The sequence below is a fragment of the Akebia trifoliata genome, chromosome 1 (assembly GCF_017979445.1).
Source record: "Akebia trifoliata isolate Shusen 1 chromosome 1, ASM1797944v1, whole genome shotgun sequence".
Classification (NCBI taxonomy): domain Eukaryota; kingdom Viridiplantae; phylum Streptophyta; class Magnoliopsida; order Ranunculales; family Lardizabalaceae; genus Akebia; species Akebia trifoliata.
In genome coordinates, this window is record NC_141375.1 from 6,005,579 (window position 1) to 6,022,577 (window position 16,999).

The window sequence follows — 16,999 nt, forward strand, 5'->3', positions numbered from 1 at the left end:
AAAAATCTAGGATTTTATATAAATGATAATTCTAGGTTGAAAATGATGGATTAAAGATAAAGTTGATTAATTTATTTCATAAAAAATAAAAATAAAAAAAAGAGAGAGAGAGAGATAAAGTTGAGTGCTTGTACCATGGAGATTGGAGAATTTGAAGATGAATGATTTAGAGAAGAAAAATGTAGGTTTTTGGCAAGAGATTGAAGATGAGGGTATTTAAGTATTTTCCCCTAAGTCTATTTAGAAGACTGAGGTCAAGGAATGCATGTCATCAGTGTCAAAACATAAGGGAGAATCTCTAATAGCTACCAAAACATAGGGGGGGCAAGCCTAAATCACCCAACAAAAAATGATGGCTTTTTTTTTTTTTTAAGAGTGCTGATTTTCCAACTCCACCTGACAAAATAAAAGATGTATTTTTACTGACTTTGCAAGTAACTTGGAAAAATGTTTATCCGGGTAAATAAGATGATTTGATTATATTTTTAAAAGAATAATGATGAATGCACGCGTTGGCTGATGTGGCAAGTGCACAGAATTGCACATCTTTTTCGTATGTATCCCGATGAAAATGATCTATGGTTTTGTCACCTTGCCATGTCGGCCGTGTACCCAACCGCGTGCATTCATCACAATTCTTTTTAAATTCATGCTTCTTTAAATTGGGATTGTTGTCAATATTATTGCAGGACCAATGATTTACAAGGGAATTTACCATCTATTCTACCAATACAATCCTTTGGGTCCATTGTGGGCAGCTAACATTGTATGGGCACACGCTACATCAACCGATCTCGTTAATTGGATTCACCATGATAATGCCATTTACCCGACGATCCAATCTGATATCAATGGGTGTTGGTCTGGTTCTACCACGATCCTTCCTTGGGAAAACCCGTAATTCTTTACACTGGGATTGACTCTTCAAACAAGCAAGTACAAAATTTAGCCGTACCCAAGAACATCTCCGATCCGTTCCTTCGAGAGTGGATCAAATCACCTCAAAATCCGATAATCGTTCCCCCTAGTGGCATCAATGGGAGCTCATTTAGGGATCCAACCACTGCTTGGAAAGGACCCGACGGACGATGGAGAGTGATCATTGGGAGTAAGAGAGGAACTCAAGGAATGGCAATTCTCTATAGAAGTAAAGATTTTGTTAATTGGATTAAGTCTCAGTATCCACTCTATTCGGTGAATGGGAGTGGAATGTGGGAATGTCCCGATTTCTTCCCAGTTTCGATTAATAGTACTAATGGTGTTGATACTTCAACGATTAATCCAAGTATTAAACATGTACTAAAGGTTAGCTTGGGTGATGCCGGCATGCTCGACATATACACCATTGGGAGTTATGTCCATGACAAGGATAAGTATATCCCCAATTTGGGATCCATTAATAATGGTTCAGGATTGAGATTTGATTATGGAAAGTTTTACGCTTCAAAGACATTCTTCGATGGGGTGAAGAACCGGAGGATATTATGGGGTTGGATTAATGAATCTGACGCCAGTTCTGATGCTGCTGTGAAGGGATGGTCTGGAATTCAGTTAAATCAAAGTTAAACAAATTCATGTTCATGATACAATGCTTCTAATTTTATCCATTTTAAAATTTCAGAAAATTATTGCTCTAATCTGTTTCTCATGATCCTATGTGATCTAACATAGTTCACAAACTTGGTGAGAAATATAACCTTAAAAACACTTTGGGACATTTCGTCCCATCCAGATTCCGACAAAATCTAGAAGTCAAAAACGAGTTTTTTTTTACTTCTAAACTTTTATGGAGTGCTCACCAAAAATTCTTTCAACCCCGAAAAGTGATTTTTATGGACAAGAAGCTAAAAATTGTAAGCATAACCTAAATGAGTTCATTAAGGTTTCACAAATTTTGTTTCACAGTCAATCCCTCGTAATATTTGGCTAGACAAAACCGGGCAGCAATTGGTACAGTGGCCAGTTGAAGAAATCGAAAAACTGCGTTTGAACGTGATCCTTTTGCAAAATAAAGAACTTAATGGGGGATCAATACTTAATGTTTCGGGTGTAACAGCTTCTCAAGTGAGTTTCTTATCTCTTTTGCGTAACACAATTATATATAAGCACACTATTTTATAAATTCCATTTGCTTGCTAAGCCAAAAAAAAATTTAAAAAAAAAAACACCCATTGGAAAAGAGAGTCTTATAATACTCAATTTTAAAACTCAAAAATAGATTCAATGGAATTTTGAGGTAACTTTGCATACAAACTCGAAAATGGTTGATTTGCGGAGTCTACTTGAATATTTTTCGGGCAAACTCAGCTATCATCCTAGATTAATCTAATTTATGGTATTCCTTTTGATCTTGTAATGTGTTATATTAATAATATGTTTCTAAAATAGTGAACTAAATGTATATATCATTAACTTGACAAATTCAACTTGCAAGAAACTTAACATGACCGAATTAATGGACATTATAGCTAAGTCTAGTTTTATGCATATGTGTGGCACCATGGTTTAAAATTTTGTACCACCTCAAGATGTCCCAACCAAGTCATTTTGTCTAGAAATGTTTCGGTTGAGACAATCTTGATTTTTCTCCTAATTGTGACAATGTCTCGAGACAAGATTTTTATGCTTATCGTGTGCCACGTGTTTGATTGTAGATAATCATTTCCATCTTTAGTACTTAAACCCATATTTTTATTTTCTCTCCCTATCTTAATAGGCAGATGTAGAAATCTCATTTGAGCTTTCAGAGTTGGAGAAGGCAGAGATCATGGACCCAACTTGGGTTAATAATCCACAATTGCTTTGTAGCCAAAAAGGAGCATCAGTGAAAGGAAGTATTGGACCATTTGGTTTGTTGGTTTTTGCTTCTAAGAACTTGGAAGAATACACAGCTATATTCTTCAGAGTTTTCAAAGGTCCTAACAAATATGTGGTGCTCATGTGCAGTGATCAAAGCAGGTCAATTTCAACTTCTTTTTTTTTTTTTAAATAAAAAATCTCAAATCTAACCTAACTTCATGTAAATTACTAAATCAGGTCTTCATTGAGAGAAGATCTTGACAAAACCAGCTATGGAGCTTTTCTAAATGTGGATCCTCTCCATGAAAAGCTGTCACTGAGAAGTTTGGTATGTTGTTTCATATTTTCTAGGGATGTCGATGGATTGGATTTGGTAGGGTCGGGTTGGTATGTATTAAGGTCCATGGGCCTAACTCAACTTCAAAACTATGGTTATAAAGTGAGGATTGCCTTCTCCTTGTTTACCACATGGATTAGGCTCCCACACGTGATGTGGGACTATCGTTCTAACATCCTCCCTCACGTGACACCACATATGGAGTCTGTTTTGGACCAATATAGTATTTAAATTCCCTCCCTCCGCCCCACAAAATATATATATATATATATATATAGAGGGTCACGTTCCTAAGACTCATATTGAGACTCACATTGCGACACACCGTTTTGTCTTATATGGGCAAAAATGTTTGGAATGAGCTGATTTTTTGTGAGGATGATCTCTGTGATGAGGGGATCATCCTGGAAAAAAATCATCCCATTCCAAAACTTCTAACCCCATCAAAATTGATTTACAAAAATTGGACGGTCTATAATTTTTCAACAAAAATTGGACGGTCTAGAAGTTTCATAATGAGCTGATTTTTGGCAATGATGATCTCCTCACCATAGAGATCATCCTCACAAAAAATCAGCCCATTCCAAATATTTTTGCCCATATAAGACAAAACGGTGTGTCGCAATGTGAGTCTCAATATGAGTCTTAGGAACGCTGTTCATATATATATATATATATAGGTTTTTATATAAAGGTTTTTCTTTTACAAAAAATGATCAAGTATTTTGCCAAAATTACTGGCCCAACCACATTTTTGAAATATTTATCAACATGATCGTATACCCATTTTAGGTATTTATTTATTTATTTTTATGAAAATCGAAATCCATGAATATTAAACTGAATTTAATATTCATGAATTAATTTGAGGCTTACAAGAAGGTTAAAAGATGCAAAATTCCAAATGTGACCGTACAACGAGTACCCGTTTGGATTAAAAACCAAAATGGGTATACAATCATTTTTTATAAATATTAATAAAAAAATAGCTGGTTCTGTAATTGTGGCAAAATATATAGCTGTTTTAGTAATTTCCTTTTTTATAAACAAGTTATCACATTTCACACTGATGTTAATACTGGTTTAGATATATTTGGTTTTTTTTTTTTCAATCTTCTGCAGATAGATCATTCTGTTGTGGAGAGTTTTGGTGGGGAAGGAAAAGTTTGCATCACTGCTAGGGTTTATCCAAAGTTGGCTATTGATGATGGGGCCCACCTCTATGCATTTAATGATGGAAGTTTGAGTGTTACAATATCAACATTGAGTGCTTGGAGCATGAAAAGGGCTCAAATAAAGTGAAAGCAAGAACGAGGCTAACTGAGATGGTAAGGGCGATTGGATTTGCTCTCCAAAGTCAAACTTTGAAATTTTTATATGGTCTTCCACATAAAATAGTTATATTTAACTGTTATACATTTGCAGGGTGATTGGTATGTACGACCTGTCAAAGAAAAAAACAAAATTGAAAACAAGAAAAGTTGAGAAGTGTGGATGGAATAAATAGAACATAACAATAAAAAGACATGGTAGATGCTTACATCTATGTATGGATTTATTCTAATAAAAGAAATATAATTATTATATCATATGTTATTGCCTTTTCTTTTTATAATCCTTTATGTCTTTTGTTTTTTTTTTTTTCTTCTTCTTTTCTATATTTAGTGTTAGATACAATAAATTTGGACAAACATACTTTTGAATCCAAGCATTGACTTTTACTCCATCTTCTAAGATCCATTCCAACCAGCCTTACGAAATTAGTGAGGAAAATAAAGCCTTACTAAGCCTCTTACAACGTCTAAAGCATCTCGAGATTCATAATAAATATTGAAGTATTATTTTACGCATCTCGAAGTCTTTTTGACAGTGGATGAGGCTATAAGGCCTTCTTCCTCGTTATCTTAGTAAGGAAAGGGTTTCTCTTCCCATGTATTGTACATGTGATTCACGAAATTTTCAATAAGGGTTTGTATGATTGTAAGGGATTTGTTTTCAAAAATAATATGAATTCCTTGAGAATATGGCCATCAGAAAATGTTAAAAAAGAGAATTGGTTTTTAATTTTAGGCGGTGCGTAATCATTAGGGAATAACACTAGGAGTAAGTCTGTCAATTTGCCTTATTGGCCCATGATTTAAAAAAAAAAATTGATTTAAGACCTTGATCTTGATCCCGCTAGCGTAGGGATGAGGTAAAAAAAAATTAACATATTTTATCCGGACTTGATTAGGGTTAAAAAAGCCCAACTCATTCAAAAACTTCCAACCCAAATTTATAAGTAGAAGAATCGTGGACTGTCCTTTTCTCGTAAACCACTTTTGATGGGGTTAAATTTTCGGAATGGGCTGATTTTTGGTGAAGATGATCTCTTCACCATAGAGATCATCCTTACCAAAAATCAATCAATTCAAAAACTTCTAAGCCTATTTTACAAAACATGTTGGATGGTGATCTCGTCCCATATTTATATATACCCTACATAAAGAGGGGTTGGAATTTAATTTTGATCTCGAGGATAACTTTTACTTTGTTCTCTTCCTCTCTTATTACTTTTCGTGAATGCCTTTTCAATTTTATTTCTTTTTTTTCTTCTATCCTTTTGTCAAGAATACCCTCCAATTTTATTGACTTTTCTTTTCTTCCCTTTTTTTTTTTTTTTATAATACCCTTCCAAATTTATTGTCTTTCATCTACCACCCCCTTAACCCCAAAGAGGATGGCCATGTCCTGGGCACCGGCAAACTCTAGTATATATATATATACATGAGTTGGACGTAAAATAGCAAAAGAAAAAAGAATTTGATGTATGCTTTTATAACAAAAATTAAAGTGATCATAAAGTAACAAATTAATTTACTTCTTGTGTCTAATTGATTTTCAATTAGGATGGAGATTAGATCGCTATTTTGATGGAAAATAGCATCAAGCGATTTCAAAAGGTGCATGAATTTAATATTTTCAAGGCTCAAAAATCATCATAGAACATGACTTCAGCTTGTAGGACTGGCTTTGGACTTGCCCAACTTATGCCCAATAAGGTTAAAGACTGCTCTCAGGACTGGCTTGATACAATTTGAGGCTTAAGACGAAACCTCAACGTGACGCCTTTTTATATTTATTATCTTACTATAAATATTAATAATAGTCCATTTAAATAATAAAAAACACATTTAAACTTTATTTTTCTTGCTTTTTGTAATTGTTCATATTGTCATTTTTCTGCTCATCTAATAAATCTTTATTTAAAATAATTATTATATTTATTTTATTTGTAATAATAAATTTATCTATGGCAGATTGAATTAATTTTTATACATTTTTCATAACTAGATTCATATCTTATAGTGATCATGTTTCTAATTAAAAAAAAGTTCTTGCAAAAAAACACAATCACTTTAATGGACTACTAAATAAAGTAAAAAAATAAACTAAAATATAAAATTTAAAGAGCAATAGAACTTGGGACTATGAAAATAAAAGCATCGGTGAATCTCTATAAACTTTGAATGACAATAGATAGATTAATAATCAATGTTAACCACCGTTCGTCATTAATTCACCAACGATCTTTAAAATAAAATCACAAATCCACGATTTGCCAAGGATTTGAGAAAGAGAAAGATAGATTATAAGAGAAAAAATTGAGAGAGTTAGAGAGATGTGAGATAAAAATGTAAAAGGAAGTTTGTAAATGTTATTTTTTATTCTTTAAAATAAATTTTATAAAGATTTTTATAAAGTTTTTATTTATTTATTTATTTATTTGTTTATTTATTTTAAAATTTCTAATGTACAAAAGTTTAAAATAATTGGAGATAGGATTGTTTAATATTTAAAAAAAATTAACTATTTTTTTGAGGAAGTGTCCAACATCGAAGGATTTCATTTATTTTTATTTTTTATTTAAATTTTAATTAAAAAAAAATTAGAAATGTGCAAGAGCAAAGATATTTAGGTGGTTAATTATTTTTTTAAAACTAATTAAGACATCCTAAGAAACTAGGAGAGTTGGGGGATCGTTTTTATTTTTTATTTAGAAACACCTATTTCCAACGTGCAAGGCGTTGACAAATTCAACAATTTTTTTTTTTTTTTTTAAATATCCCTCTAATATTGCAATGTGTACCTTATTTTAAAGGGTTAAATTTCCTAGGATATGTTTGACAGTATATGTTTCAAAATATTTACCACATCACAATTTTTATCATTGTGAAAAATATTTTACTTCTTAAAATGATTGATTTTTATTAGGACCGTAACTTGGGCGGGTTGGAGGGTAAATCCAGACTCAACCCCCGCAATCCAAACTCAACTCAAGCCAACCATTGGGCCAGAGTTCATTAATCCAAGCTTAATGAATCGGGTTGAGCTCGCGTCAGCCCACTCAGGTTGTAACCCTAATTTTTTACCTTTTTGTGAAAAATATTTAATTTTTAAAACTGGCACGCATTTACAATAAAATACCTTAATTTTTAAAACTTGCCCATTTTAAAAAGAGCTATTATTGGCACCCTAGCTTTTACTCCTTACATCCCAATTTCTTAAATTATTTATCACACCCCACGTCAAAGATTAAAACACAAATTTATAATACTCAGTTCAAACAATTTTCTTAGTTCTTCACAATTATGATTGGGCTTATATAAAATTTTAAACAAAAGAAAATAGAAATCTAGTCTTTTATATTACATATTTTAAGATCCATATCTCATTTTGTACATGTGGCCCACCAAACTTTTCAATAAGGTTAAATGATTCTTGGGAAAAAAATTTCAAGGAAATATGAATTTCACCTAAGAAAATGTTAAAAAAGAGAGTTGGTTCTTTGTAGTGGGAGTGGGGGCAAAAGTGGGACAATAAAACTAGTAGTAAGGCTATCAATTCGGCTTACTAGGGATGTCAAAAAGCCCAACTTGAGTCTGGTCTGAAAACCATGCCCAAGCCCAAACTCAGTCCTGCCCCAGTTCAAATGTGAGCATGTCAGGAATGGGCATAGTTTTTGAAATCTAGGCCGGCCCAAAGTCTGACCCGATGAAACCCAACCCGACGTTCGTCCCTTTGACAAAAATTAACCCCTCCCAAGGAACATATTTTAAAAACAATAGAAATTTTGTATTTTCAAAGTGCAAGGAAGTCTTTTGTTAAAAGGAAAAGGTCAAAGGTGGTGTTTGTTTGCGTTATTCTTCAACGCTTATTGCTAGGAAAAAAAAATTTAGTACTTTTTGTCAAAACAACGCGTTTGCTTACTCCATATATTCAGTGCTTATTGTTGAAAATAAATGAAAAAAATTCAGCATTATTTTGATGCTGAAAAAAAATGTTGAAACGGTAGACAATTCGTTTTTTTTTTGCACGGACAAGTATACCCTTCGTTTTTTGGGGCATGGATAAATATGCCCTTATACTTAAAAGGATATTACCTCTTATATCTCATGAATAAGTATATAAGCACCCCACAAATTAATAAACCCACACCATGACCAAATTGTTTTGTCTTATATGGGTTAAAAGTTTTGAAAAGAGTTGATTTTTTGTGAGGATGATCTCTATAATGAGGAGATCATCCTCACCAAAAATCATCTCATTCTGAAACTTCTAACCCCATTAAAAAAAGTTCAAGAATCGTAAATCGTCCATTTTTTTTCTTTTTTGGAAACTAGTTTTGACGTGGTTAGAAGTTTCAGAATGGGCTAATTTTTTGTGAGTATAATCTTTAGACCATATAGATCATCCTCACCAAAAATTGGTTCACTCCAAAAACTTTAACTCATATAAGACAAAAAAAAAAAAAAATGGCTATGGTATGGGTTGCCCTTATTAATTCGTGGGGTGCTTTTATAATTACACATCCTTCATTTTCATCGAAAATTATTCATCCCAAATTAAGTTCTTTCAGTGTTGATTTCAAATTTTGGTGACTTGTATGACATAATTATTTTTAATTTGAAATTTGTGGGTTTTTAGAAATAAAAATTATCATTTATAAATTGAAAATTTGGATATTAGTTATTATTTAAAAATGAATTGTATTTTAATTTTATAAAAAATAATATATTTTATTATATTTAATAAGAAATAGGCATTTGAAACATGCAAACAACGTATAATATGATTGTAAGGGTAAAAAAGATAATTTACCAATTTCAGCAATGTGTAACAAACATGATTCTGCATCTAAATAAATACCTTTTTCAGCACTTAAATTCAGTGCTTAATGCTATTCAATAAATTTTTTTTTTTTTTTCAGTTCAACAAATAGTACCTAAGTATTTTTAACTAGAAGTCTTTAATTTTGAGACAAGTAAAGTGAATGTAATTACTTAAGATTTCGAATTTATTATTAATTTAGTTTTTTTTAACTAAAAAGCCTATTTTTAATTAAAGCTCCAATTTAGTGGGCTTAATGTTGGGCTCTACATCACCTACTAAGTCTGGGTAATTACCATTGAGGCCCATACTTGAAGAAGCCGGGCTCGGCCCATTTACATCCTATGGCCTAGTACTCCCCTCTTCCATAAAGGAGAAAGGTTTTGGGGCCTTGAGCCCACAAATATAAAGATGGATACACATTTTCCAACCTATTAAATATGCGCAGGGTTGCCCCAACCAACTAATAGTTTATATTAAGTTAGATATATGATTTTGTAATAAAAATAAATAAAGCTATCATAAATAATAAGTTTACTCTCATCTCTAATTATTATTCAACTAGAATAAAAATAATTATTATTTTGATGAAAAATAGCATCAAATGACTCCAAACAATTTCAAAAGACGCATAAATTTATTGTTTTTTATTTTTAAACTCAAGTCTGTTAGAGATGGGTTTGAGCTAGTTGACTTTGACCCAATTGTGGTTTAAGAATGCTCTACCAAAGCTTACCTCTTTTTAGGGCTTATCGAAACTGCTAGTTGAGAGCCCTAACTAGGAGGTGGGAAAACCATTTTTCTATTGTTAGGTAGGAAATTATTTTCACCTTGATTTAGGTGGGAAAATGAACCATAGGGTATGTTTGATTGCACATAAAAAATGATTTTCCACTCTCCAAAAGTCTCACAAAACTTGAATTTTATTTTTCTACCATAACCATGGAAAAATGAAATCCACCCTAATGTTTCATCTCCAAATCAAAATCTTAATTTCATCTCTTCTTCTTTCTCACCACCATCACATTCACCCTCTCCATTGCCATCACCAATGTCGTCACTATTTCCGGCAACAGCCACCTCCTCCTCTCTCTCTCTCTCTCTCCTCATCCTCTTCCTCCGATTTTTTTTCCCCATGATTTTGTCTAGATTAAATCAACAATGTAATTTGATTTTCCAAACTTACCCATTTTCCATCAGTCATTATTTTTTCATGGATTTCAAATTTCTTGAAAAGTCACATTCCATACAATCAAACATATTCTAAGAGAAAATATACAATCCTAGAAATCATATTTTCAAGGAGAAATTATTTTTCACGCACAATCATATAAACCTTAAGGAACAGTTGGCTTCTAGAGTATTTTTTTTTTCTTTGATGAAATAATCCTAAAAATGATGTCTTTCACTCAATCTTAGGAATTTGAACTCTCTAATTCCACCTGATTGGATTGGGACCCATACTCTGTTTCTCTAGAATGTTAGATAGGCTATTTTTATACTTATAACTGAGTTTTTTTTTTTTTTCTCCCATTTTTTTGAGGGGCTACGTTTGTTTGAAAAATTCTACTTATCCTTAATATAAGGCCCGTGAGCTTCATTGGGTGGATAATTTTTTTTTTTTTTAATCCTTAAAATATGGCTCCATTCGACCTAGGTAGTTAACTTCTCTTAAGGTCTACTAGAAGGTGAGATGTGCAAGAGCACATTTATTAAAAGGGTTTATTTGTAATTTAAAATATTGATTACAGGGATTTTAAAGATAACATAATAAAAACTTTAAAAAAAAAGGATATTTTTCTAATTTTGAAAACTACGACATATATCAATAAAGGAACTCGGCCAATCTAACGGTTCTAATCTCTCACCATGATATCAATAAAGTAAGCCCAACAAAATAGAGCATGCTTGGGGTGTTTTCCGAGTGGGTCCATGAGCCAAAATCAATCAATCCACAATGGATTTAAGTCCTTGGGATTCGAGTTGTCAATGGTTTTAGTTCAGATAGGATTGGTATTAATCCGATAGGAACCCAATTGGATGTCATTTTAAGTTCAGACTCGATCTAATATTATATGAATTGTTCCGGATCCAATCTAATTTGAAAATTTAATATTTTTGGATCGATCAAAATCCAATACGAGTCGATTTAATAAAAGTATATACAAAATTTAATATACATCATATATCCAAATAAAACATAAATTATAAATACACATCATTGAATCAGGAGAAGATTGATTCAAAACTAATCTGATAAGTTATATAAAAAAACGATTCTCATCAGATCAGGTCCTTATCGGGCCCTAACCCTTGATCAAGACCCATAGTTATTGGATCAAAATAGTTGGAATTTGGGTGTGATCTGAACCATTGACAGACCAGCATGGGATTTAAGTCGATTGACTTGGTATGCCAGTGTAGACACCTCATTTTTGCACTCGCCTGATTAATCAACTCATCAATCCGATCGCAATGGTTCCCAATGATGGATGTCTATTCCAATGCTTTATTTTGTTATCAGATATGTTTCAGAAATCCGGATGAGGTATCTCGAACTGACAAAACTTAGAAATCACGCTACGCTAGGAAAATACGACCCCAGAAACATAGAAATCATCATCTTGTAGACCAAAAAGAAGCTTCACGATAAAAATCACTAAAAATGATCAAATTACCAAAATACCCCTAACATCAAAACAACCCTAGAGCCTACGTTACGATTAGGAAAACTCATTCAAACACATAAAATAACAAATCAAAACCAAATATATCATTTCGTCAATTTTCACAAAATTCGACAAAATTATGAAAATGCCCCTCATAAAGTTCATGACCATTTCATACAAAAAAATTCATAAATGATAAAAACTAATATTCTCATTGAATTTCTTATGAAAAACTAATTCCAAAACATCCTGGAACATTGAAAAACGACTTAAACGATAAAAAATCCTCTCCGAGGGTAAAACGATAATTTTAACATTTTAATAATTAAAAATTTTGAAATTAATAAATAAACCATTAAATAATGTAAAGTGAAACATTAATAAAATTAATTTAAAAATTTTAACCAAAAAATCGACCAATCAGGCTTTTAGGCAAAATTGTTGATGGTTGCCAGGATATTTATTCAAGGACCCCTCCATCTGGGGGCCCAAAGAATTAAAGACATAATAAAAAGGGGTTCTCCAAAAATTAAAGTCAATCAACTAAGACTAAAGTCAATCTTAAAGTCAATCAAGTAAGACTAAAGTCAAGATATTAAAAGTCAACCAAGAAAGACTAAAGTCAAAGTATTAAAGTCAATATCATAAAACTAAAGTCAAAACCCTAAATCAAAATCCTAATCTAAACTAATTAAGTCAATCTCATAAGACTAAAGTCAAAACCCTAAATCAAAACCCTAATCCAAACTAATCAAGTCAATTTCATAAGACTAAAGTCAAAACTCTAAATTAAAACCCTAAAGACTAAGTCAATCTTATGAGACCAAAGTCAAAACCTTAATTAAAACTCTAAAAGAAACCCTAATCAAACCCTAATGCTTCTAAAAAACTTTATAAATAGGAGCCTCCACATCCTATTTTCGTATCAAAGAAAAAACCCTAGGAAAAGTAGGTGAAGAAGCCTCCACAACCTCTCCAAAACCCTAATTTTGGAGCCCCAACTCCTTACCTAAAACCCATGCTTCGATTTTAGCCTAAAAAATACCTAAGAACCTCTCAAAAACACCCCAAAAATCCACAACAAATTCGAAACACCCAGATCCAAGAAGAAGATACTTTACCTCGGAGATCAGAAATCAGATCCGGAGACAGAATGAAGTAAGGAGTACGGTACAAAGAGCCGTTTTCACTAGATCTGAGTGAATAACACTTTTGCAGATCGAAGGTAAGATGTTCGTTATTTTCTTTATCTAGATTTTGTCATTAGCAATGTAGTTTTATTTGGGATAAGTAGAGACCGGCATTGACCGAACGGGGTTGGTGCCTAACACCTTCCAACCCCGTAACATGATCCCCGGATTCAGATTTTCTGTAGTAGATTAGTTTTTTATCCGTTTTAGAGTCAATTTGGTTCCTAGACCATAATAACTAGGTGGCGACTCCCAAACCTCAAGGGTCAAAAGCGGATCCGCGCACCCCGTGGATCGAGGGCGCTTTCAGTGGCGACTCCGCTGGGGACCATTGAGGATCAGACTTGAAAAATCCCAAGTATGGGATGCATTGCCAATAAGACATTTTTTATTTGATTTTTAGTTATTTGTTTACTTTTTTTATTTTTATCATTCTTTTTTGCTTAATTAGGGATCATTTGTTTGGATTCCGAATACTTTGTTTTGGCAGATTTTCATAGTTCAATCTATGATCATTCGAAATGACCTTAAATAATGCAGGATGTCAAGAGGATAATAGTGTGAAAAAAATGGTTGTTGAACCATTCTCATTATTTGATTTATTTTATATTTTTTGATCGAATTATTTTTTGACATTATTTGGATTGATTTTGGATAGGTCATTTTGAAGTATTCTTTTTTATGATTCAATCTAGGTCATTTTAGGATGACCCTAAATAATGAAAGATTCAAATTGACATAAATTGAGGATGGAATGATGGTGGTCGAGATGAGAGTTATGATTATTTAAAAAAAAAATTAGATGAATTTTATTTGGTGCGTTACTAAGCATATGCAGCGAGTTGTGAAAAAAAATTATTTGTGAGTAATGCACTAAGAAACAAAAAAATGCCTTTTTTAATGTTGTTCGTGATGAGAGGATTTCAAGAAAAAAAAATTATTAAAAAAAAAAATTTTAACGTGGTGTGCCATTAACAGAAAATAGGTTTTGCTGTTTTTATCTCCTTCTCCATGTTTAAAAAACGAAAAAACAGCAAACAGCAAAGAGGCGTTTCTCTCTCTCTCTCTCTCTCTCATCTCCCCTCCTTCGTCATCTTCATCGTCATGGAAGTCAATTCATAATCCCATCATCATCATTAAGGCAACCTTCCAAGACGAATTTTAATGGCAGTCCATCTTTCTTTGATGATGCTAAATCGGAATTCTATCAATGTTCATCACCAGACTAGAACACCTTGGGGAGGGTTCAAGCTGGATAATCTCCTGACTTTGATCTTGGATGCTTGAGTGACAATCAATAGAAAAGAATTCCTACCCCAAAATTCAAACCCCTAAATCTCTCAAATTATTTCTTTCTTTCTTCCCCAAACCAAAGAAAAGTTTTAAATGGATCTGTGATAATGTTAAATCAGAATACTCTTTAGAAGATTACTTGAAAACCACATCAACCAAGGAAATTTTCACAAAATCCAAAACTGCAAACTCGATACACGTTGTCCCATTATCTGAATTCGGGAGATCAAAACGAAACTCCTGAATCTCGAGAGAATCGGTCTAGAACAATAAAAACTGAGATGGTGCGACTATGTCGTTTATGCCGATCAACATTCCTGATTGATCAATGATTCTTATAGACGATTATAGAGAGAATCGTTGCTCTCTATCCATGAAGGTGTTGGAAGAATTTTGAAGGGAACGAGTTTTGGAAGATCAACTCACGGAAGAGACCTCGATCCATGTCCGAGTTAGACTCAGTCAAGCTGAGTTTGCCGTTTGCATATCACAAGTCACAAAAAAAAAAAACGAATAAAATGTGCTTGTCCTTTGGCAGCAACATAAAAATGGGAGACTTGATGACAACCCTCTTTGTTGAGATTCAGATGTTTTTGAGTCACTATTGTCACACCAATTTTTACATGGAGCACATCACAACACTGTTTAATATTTTTTTTTTTGATTGCGAATGTATAAGTTAGTGTGGCAATAGAATTTTAGTCTTATTCGACAATTTTTTTAGGTTCCTTTAATAGTTAGTAATAGTTTTTTCTAAAAAAAAATAAATTTCTTTAAGTTGTTTAGTAATTTGTTTAGTAATAGTTAATAATTGGTTTCTTTAATTTCTATTTTTTTAAATAATAAATAATTTTCTTTTCCTTAAAATAAAATAAAAAAAACAATTTGTTTCTAAAAATAAAAAAGGGGGTCATCACTCCCTATCTTTACCACTATCGTTCTACCCTCAATTTAATATTCTTTGAGAATCTCGATCTGTTTAGGATCACCCAAAATAATTTTGATTGGACCATAAAAAAAGGGGGGGCAAATCCATTTGATTTGGATAAAGAAATAAAGTGTTTTGATGTGTGCATGTTTCAATATTAGATTTGGTTAGGGTCACCCCAAGATAGCCTTGATTGAACCATATTATTAGTCTTTATGTTAATTGCCTATCTAACATGACATAATCTTGTTTGAGATACATGTTTGATGTTGATCATAATGTTGAAGTGATGGAATGTGATCGGATTGGTATTTAATATTCATGTGATATCAATGTTGTAGTGATATGATTTGGCCCATGGGCCCATTTGTTTGAAAAAGGCCTCGGGCACATCCCATCCTGTTTTGCACACACCACACGCATGTTTACTGTTTTACCCATTTACACGTCCCATATAGCCAACGTGGCACTAGTGCGTGGCCTGGTCTCTTTAGAGATGCGAAGTCATTCATGAAAACCATAACTCCAGTCACGTACCTTAGGGTATATCAAACTGGGGCATCAATACTGTTTGATCAGGTGATTCTGAGAGGTATATTGATGCACCCAAACTGGAGCGACCTGAGCCTTTGACCTATTGTGAGCCACACAGTCACATGTCCCGATTGCCAACGTAGTACTAGTACGTGGTCGGTCTCCTCGTGGGATGCCAAACCATTTATGAAAGCTACAACTCTTGACTCGTACCCGTAGGTATAAAAGATAATCTAAGTATATCAATTGCATTTTTTGGTCAAAACCGGTACCTAAGCAAGATCTTGCCCCGCTATACCCTACTGTACGGGGGGATAGACTACGTCTATTCTAGATGAGAAGTATTTAAGTGGGCCCTTGCTCATTATTGTGCGCCACCTCTCAACTGGAAATCAAACTGGTTGTTTTTGACTTTAGAGAAGTGAGTTGAGGTTTTAGATTATCACCTATACGGTATATCAAACCAAGTCACCACGTATCGAGAGGTATATAGGTGTGCTTGGAGAAGAGTGGTCAGATAAAAATGCATTGCACATAGTAAGCTTAGAGTCTAGAAACATTCCCTATAGGTCACGACTCAAACTTATCGTGGGTGTTCCTGGGTTGTTCATTGAATGGAATCTTATGATTGATGAGTGTATGAGAATGAAGAGATCAGAACGCATGTAAATGATGAGATAAATGTATGTGAATGATGTAATCAAAATGCATGTGAATGATGAGATGAATGTATATAAATGATGAGATCAGGAATGCGCGGGTTTGTCCTCAAGGATAAATTTTTTGTTGTTTAACTTGATTTGAAATTACAGTATCACTGGGTACACTAACCCAATAAAAAATCTATTTTAAACTTGATTCAGTCCATCTTGATCCAACGATCATTATGGGTTAAGCCAATTAAATCAAAATGAAATTCAAACTTTTTTCTAATTTAGATTTTTTTAACCTATTTTAAAAGAAAAAAATATTTTCCAAAAGAGAAATGTTTTCTAAAAGTATAAGATTTTTCAAAAGAAAATACTTTCCCAAAAAAGTTTTCTAAAAAAAAAAGAAAAGGAATAAAAATATTTTTCAAAGAAAAAAATGATTTACAAAA

At 32.8% G+C, this 16,999-nt stretch overlaps 1 pseudogene across 1 annotated transcript; it reads left to right on the forward strand.

Moving 5' to 3' along the window:
- Positions 1-688: 688 nt before the first annotated feature.
- On the forward strand, positions 689-4,475 carry LOC147410549 (beta-fructofuranosidase, insoluble isoenzyme CWINV1-like; annotated as a pseudogene). Its single transcript, XR_015178649.1, has 5 exons — positions 689-1,547; positions 1,902-2,064; positions 2,717-2,958; positions 3,037-3,127; positions 4,259-4,475. The product of XR_015178649.1 is annotated as a beta-fructofuranosidase, insoluble isoenzyme CWINV1-like (transcript).
- The last annotated feature ends 12,524 nt before the right edge of the window (positions 4,476-16,999 follow it).